The sequence below is a fragment of the Sciurus carolinensis genome, unplaced genomic scaffold (genome assembly GCF_902686445.1).
Source record: "Sciurus carolinensis unplaced genomic scaffold, mSciCar1.2, whole genome shotgun sequence".
NCBI classification, from domain to species: domain Eukaryota; kingdom Metazoa; phylum Chordata; class Mammalia; order Rodentia; family Sciuridae; genus Sciurus; species Sciurus carolinensis.
Window position 1 is genome coordinate 1,215,642 of NW_025920141.1, and position 7,381 is coordinate 1,223,022.

The 7,381-nt window shown below is 36.9% G+C and overlaps 1 pseudogene; it reads right to left on the reverse strand.

Moving 5' to 3' along the window:
- Positions 1-6,213: 6,213 nt before the first annotated feature.
- On the reverse strand, positions 6,214-7,095 carry LOC124974296 (calumenin-like; annotated as a pseudogene).
- Positions 7,096-7,381: the final 286 nt, after the last annotated feature.

Consider the following 7,381-nt stretch of genomic DNA (forward strand, 5'->3'; position numbering starts at 1 on the left):
AATCATGGTAATATTGATGGTGTTTATATACTAATTTCTGTGTAACATATAATTGAGATAAATTATTCCTTTGAAAAGTGTTGAAAATGCAGGTTTATTTTCATTTATATATTTCATTATCCATGGGTAAAATATGGTGAGAAATGTCTACTACTCGAGTTAATATGCATTAATTTTGAGAGTATATTGCCACAGGGCACTGCATGAAACCTTAATATTACAGATCTTTATCTCCCATCCTTTCTTAATAGTTGCTGCATCAAAATGTTTCACTCTCAAAAGAGTGCATATTTTAGGATAGGGAAAATAAGAAATTGCTTTGCTCATAGAATAAAATAAATGTACAGGTCTTATAAAACTTTTTAAAGAAAAGAGGTTTTCAGATTTTATTAGTCCAGGCAATGGTCAAATGATTTAATACTCAGAAACAACAAAAAAAAAACTATTAAGTCATTGATTTGTGAGTTTTATAGGACACTAAAACTGAAGATCATGTCAGTTTTCAGTCATTATTGTCTATATGCAAAAGAATTCCAGGAATTAGTATGAGCTGAACAGATTTTACTTTTCTACTTCTCCAACTATTTTTGAAGAAGGCACCCCCCCACTTCTCTCTCTCTCTCTCTCTCTGTCCTTGAGTGTCTTTATGGTCAATGCATATATTTGAGTTGATTGACTCAGAATGCTATGGGTAGAGGAAAAGAAGACCCACACAGGAATGAGCTCAGTTTGATAGAAATAGGTTCTACCAGCAAAAATGATTAATTATGTCTAGAAATCTAACCTGAGGCTGTGCTTGCCTTTCCCTCTCATTCCCTTTTTTCACTTCTCCACTGCTTCTCCTTTTTAATTGAGGGCCTCCTGTGGGAAAGGGGGAGACACAGCTGAAAGATCAACTACTCACCAATGAACATTTCTGGGAAAGAAGTGACTGAACAAAGAGCATTTAACAGACCTACTGGGCAGGCTTAAATAATGAAACATGCTTGCTACCATCAGTAACACTCCAGCAACTTATCTGTGAACAATGTCATGTTTTAACTATTCTATTTAAAAGCATACTTTTAACATATAGACATGAATTTGGGTGAGAAGTCCTGAACTATTAGAAGTTTTAAGAATTTCTGTTAAATATGATAATTTCTACCACATGATTATTCAGGCTTAAATTTTATATATTCTAAGGTATTATATATTCTAAGAATGAGATACTAGTTAATTTGCCTTATGGAAAATATAGTCTATATTTTTTAAAAAAAGCAAATACAGAAATGGTACATGCTGTGAAGACAGCCCTTTAAAGAATACTGAGTAGTAAATAATTAAGTAAAATCTGACAGGACTCAGGGGTACTAAGCCTAAAGTTGTATCAAGGCCATATGTTTCTGTAGGTAATCCCTTCAAATGTCTAATTTACAAAATGACCTCTGTGACTACCTGGTAGACCTAGGTATAAAAGATGAATTAATCCATCAGAAATAGACCCTTAGAGGATTAGTTAACATTTAGCTAAAGTCACAAGGGCAGCTGGATTTACTAGCTTCAAGCAATTCCTCACAGAGAGCTTGCTACATGAGAGAAAGATCCAGTACATTCCCAGAATTCACAATAAATCACTCTAAAATCTTCAGTTGAATATCCAGGCATGGGAGACCTTACTGTTTCTTAGATTTAGGTTTTGAGATATACTACTACTACAGAAATAAAGACAGATCATTGGCACCAAAAATCAGTTATCTACATAAACATCAAGATGAAGAACATCTAGGGAAAAATTCATAAGACATGAGAGATAAGGAAGAGGAAAGAAAAAATTAAATATAAGAAATATGGAGGAAGAAAAGAGAAAAAGGAGGTTATGAAAAGTTCAAGAGATGTACAGAGAACTAGAATGAAAAGGAAACAAGCATTCAAAGTGATGAGAGCAATTAAATGAAGGGTGAAAAATGAGAAAAAAAGGTTAAAGCACATATGACAAGGTATAAAGAACATGAAATGACAAAGACCCTAAACCAGTGGTGTATACAGCTATCAAAGGTCCACACTTCATTCTGGAGCTGAACTTGAAAAAAATACACATGGAGGAAGAAGAAATCAGCACGTGTGCACATATGTGGATATCAATTCACCCAAGGAGTCCCTTGGCTAGACAGGGCCAGATTATAACATTTAACTAGCACAATAACTTATCCTTAATATGTGTTGATGTTCTGCTATTTTTCTTTGGAGCAAACACCCTGGGCATGGGGCCTGCAGATAACATGGGCTCACCTTCCTTATAAAATAATGAGGAAAAGTCCTTTCTCTTACTCTTGAAAGTCTCAAATATACTAGCATGTTAGTAACAATTACTACTAATTCCCTAGCAGGGAAATAGCTTTTAAGATTTTCAGGGCTTTATGCATTATAAGGCACAAAATTCTTATACTATTTTGGCATGATATGTTTTGTATATTCAAACAAAACCACAGTCATTTACTCTAAATTTCTTTCCCATAGCTGTGAATATTACATAATGAAAAATGTAGGCAATCACAGAGTCACAAATGTGTCCTGGTCATCAATGCCAACTCAGTATTCAAATACTTTCACACATGAAGCAACCTGACAATGAGAAATAATTACATTTTTGGCAACAGCTGGGGACTTACCTTTTCTTCATTACCAACACAACTCCAAGAGATATAACAATGAACAGCAAGGTGTTGGCTATGACACCAGCAATTTTAACTATGTGGTCTGTTTCTCAGGTTCTGGAACTGGTTTTGGAGTGGTAGCTACTAAAGGTGAAAGGAAATGAAACAGGAGAGAGAGTGGATAAGGTAATGAATATGTTATATTTAAGTTTTGTTTTCTGCATTTAACAGAGTAGTAAGACTTATCCAACCCAGCAGACAGATGAGCTTTGATTAAAAAAAGCTTTCATATGCACTGAAAGGACTGTAATTGTTCAAATTGTTCTTCAATGTTTAACTAAATCACAGCATACCCATGTCTCACCCTTTTATCAGAGACTCATCTCAAATACAGTTTTAAAATAATTTTATTTTGTGTCTTTGCTGCTGGTCTGTCTACCATTTAAATACTTGCTAACAACACAATAGCTTTCCCTAAGCCTTTATCTAAGTTTAATTTGTTGGAATATTTTCCTCAATTATTTTCCATAAATGGAGCAATAATTCCATAACGTATCCCAAACACACATAAAAGTAAGATTAGTTCATTTACCACACATTTTACCTAAGCAAATTATTCATAAAGTGGTAAGCAGCTGGTGATCACACCACTGGGATGCACATTTAATATCTGTTTAAATGAGATAACCAGGACATAAGAGTGGCAGCCACATCTCAGTTCTCCTGACTTCCAATTTCCAACACACTGTCCTGTTTAAGGTATAATGTGAAGCAATGTCAAACCCATGTTTCACAAAACATTAGTTTCCTCTGCTAAATTAATTCACAATGAAAATAATAGGGATGTAATGTTCAGTTCACAAAACACAAATCATTTTTTCAGGACTTCTACTTTTTGGACCAGGATGGAACAGTGCTTGGTGTCTGAGCTACCATGCCAACCCATACTAGGTAGACAAAAGTATTTTATGTCCAAATGTCTCCCTTAGACTTTTCTTTGTAATTCTGTTGGTAAAAACACAATTAAGATTGAATCAGGAGCTGGGTTTATGGCTCAGTTTGAAGGTAAATGGTTTTATTCAGAAACAGAGAGGTACCTGTTTGCATTATTGAATATAAAACTTGGTTTACACTCTATAAAAAATAACCAATATCCAAATTTAAGAGAACTAGCACTCACAGGACACATACTGTGGGTGTGCAGCTACTGTTCACCAGCCTCAGGCTTGATTTAAACAAATGCCCCCCCCAAAAAAAAACAAAAACCAACCCCCCCCAAAAAAAACAACCCCCCAAAAAACCCCACAAAACACTCCAAGAGGTTCACAAAGATGAGAGCACAATACTCACTGGTGAGTCCCCACAATCCAAAAGGTGCCATCCTAGCAGATTTTGGTTTGCTAAAGTGCATGACTTTCATGTCATGCCTGTGCTCTCTGCAACTAATGAAACTTGAGGCTCATAAAGATCATGAGATGCCCTATCTAAGCTAGAGTGGTGGCATTTCTTATTAGCTCTTGTCTTAATAAAATGGGGGAATCTGGAGGTAGAGAATGTTCATTATCCTATACTGGGGTTAAATGTAAAGAGTGGATCCTCTATCAAGAGCTTGATGCAAAGGGGTGAAGTTACCAAGCAGCCCACCTCAAGAGGATTGTGGAAGACAAAAGCATATCCCTAGTTTCAGACATAATCATCACCCAGCACCACCTGAATGTATTATCCAGAGATATAGGAAATAATAAAGGTTTTATGTATGTGTGTGTGTGTGTGTATGTGTGTGTATTTATCTTAGTAACATGAGGGTTAAAGATTTGGAATACAATAGTTCTTCTCAGAAGAAGCCCATCAGTAAGAAAGGGACTAAAATGGACAGATCATTATAGAAAATATGGTTAAACTGGAGTTGGCAAGAGGATAGTTTCTTTCAGCCCTTCTATACGGTTCTTTTCTTTGATAACAATAGAACACCTGCTGATCCAGGATAAACCTTTTTTGGTTTTTTTGGCAGCAGAGGAGGAGGAAATGAGGGAATAGGGTGTGATGGTCAAAAGCAGGAAGAGTGAGCAATGGTCCTCAAACCAGAATCCTCTATCTGTAGGGTCTCCTACCCTTGCATCTGAGTTCAAGCTCTAGGGTGAACACCAACCTAGTAGTGAGTGGTTTGCATCCTTAGGTATGAGGATCCCTGGTAAAGTCAGCAATACCTGGTTTTCAGAAACCAGCCCACAAGATAAGAACACTGCAACCAAGCTTGTAACTAATACTGCTATTTAACTACCATCCGAAAGAGAAAAACAGGGGAAATCCCCACTATATTGGTAGGTTTTAAGCTTTCATATAAGATGATCTAAATAATTTCTTCATTTGATCTTAGGGTTCTTTAAGCAAATTCCCATTCAATGATCATACCTCTTGTTAAAGGCACTTTTGATGACATGATTGGAAAGGAGTAAATTTTTTTTTAATACCAGGAATTGGACCCAGGATTCTCTACCACTGAGTTATACTTGGCCCTTTTTATTATTTTTTTTAAAGACAGGGTGTTGCTAAGTTGCTGAGGCTGGCCTCAAACTTGAGAACTTCTTGCCTCAGTCTCCCAAGTTGCTGGGATTACAGGCATGTGCCACCATGCCAGCAAGGAGTGAATTTTAACTGCAGTGACATCAAGATTAATTCCTGGGAATTAATTCTCATGGAGCACTTCCAGTGATTTCAACAGGCAAATAATTATGTTGTGAGCATTTCAACAGATGTACACCCAGAAATAAATGTATGCCCTGAACACACTTGTATTCTTCCTTTAGTTTTCCAGCCTTTTCTACCTGGAAACTGGCCTATAAAAAGCTAGAAATAACTCTGTAAAGAGATCGCATTCACTACTTGATTGATATTCATGACACTCGCCCTAACTTCCTACCACAGCTGTGCTTGACAAAAATAGCAAATAGTTAGTTCTACAGGGGAAAAAAAGAGAGAGGTCAAGTTGAACCAAGCTTTCTTAGAGCACAGGGATTCTGTCCCTGACCAGATAATCTCAGGACCAGTTACTGGACCCATAGAAACTGAATGCAATATGAAATGTCAGACTTTTCAAAGGCAATATTAAGTGTTATCTTTGTAAATATAAATCATGGAGCGTGTAATTTTTCTTTCTCTCAACATTTCATATTGATCTCAGGCTTAAAATATGTGAGAATCACAAAAATTATATAAGGGGTTGAGAAAGACTAAAGAGCTAATTTTTGCCTACAAGTGTGGGTTGAGGATCTTGATCCTTCTTGTCATACTCCCAACAGAGAACAAATACATAAACAAACACACCATGTTATACATTATACAAAGTGTAAATCTACAAACACAGGTGTACTAATTAGAGTTGTTCCTCAGAAGCACAGTTCCCTCCAATTCCTTAGAGAAGAGGAGGAATGTGGACAGGATGATTTTCATTATGTCATATGCCTTTTCATGTCTTAAAAAGTCTGTAATAACAGCCTCAGTAGTGCAATTTCATGTGAAAACAAAAGCTGTAAAAATAAATTACTTTTGAAGAAACACGGGTTCCTCTGTCTGCAGCTCAGAATTCATCATGGCATACTAAGGTCTCCTGAAAATCTGTGGCCTGGCTGCCCAAATCATACTTGTTGACAATCTCTGCCTCTGGATGGTCATAGTCTGAGGGAAGTATCCACTCTTTGGTTTCTTCCTTGTCCATCTTCACATCATGGTTCTTATCTCGAAACTGAACAAACTGCTCTTACTCTGTCTTCACCCATTCTGGCTCATTTGCATTTCCATCATGGCTGTACATGTCACCAATATACTCTTCTAGATCAATGAAACCATTAGCATTCTAATCTATATCCTTCACTGTTTCCTGCACTACTAAGTCCTTCATATGGTCATATTCCTCAGGGTGCAGGAAAGCTGTGAATTCTTCCTTTGAGGCAATAAGGTCCCCATCTTTGTCTGTCATCTTAAACCTCTGCTCATCTGTAACCATCATTTTTTACACTTAAATCCACCATCAGGGTCTGGATCATTAAAATGTAGCCAAAGGTGGCATTTTTCTATTCTTCCCAGAAAATGAGGCCATCCTCATTGAGGTCATGCCCCTTCCACTGTTGCTCTACATGCTTGTAAATCCAGCACTATTGAGCAAATTTAATCCAATCTTTGAGCTCATCCACAGTGACAAACCTGTCCTTGCCACCATCTATTTTACTTACAATCTTTCCAAGCCTTTCCATGCTCACTTCTGGTGTCAGCTGATCAAAGGTCTCTGCTTCTTCAGCACCCAAGGCATCATGATCATAATCAACCCTCTAGCATCATTGTGAACTTTGTTGCTGAATTGAGGCTCATGATGCACATGGTTCTTCTTTTCTGTGGGTTTCCTCAAGTTAAAGGCTGTGCACAGGGACAAGCACATACGGAACTGTCACAGGTCCATGACAATCAGATCTTTCTCTGCAGCCTCACAGCCCAGATTACCTTGCCCTGGTTCACCCACTGGCTCAGCTCACATGCTCAGGCCATCATTTTATTTCTGACAAAGTCAAGAGATGTAATGCTATTTTGTTTGAATTAATATCCCTTAACTGGTTGTCCAGTTAGATATTGAAAGTATTAATGATAACTATTTTTATGGCCATTATACATCTGAAATATCCAACAAACCACTGGAATATACAACCAGATGGCTATCTTCAAGGAAACTGTTATGTTAAATAAATTGTTAAGAA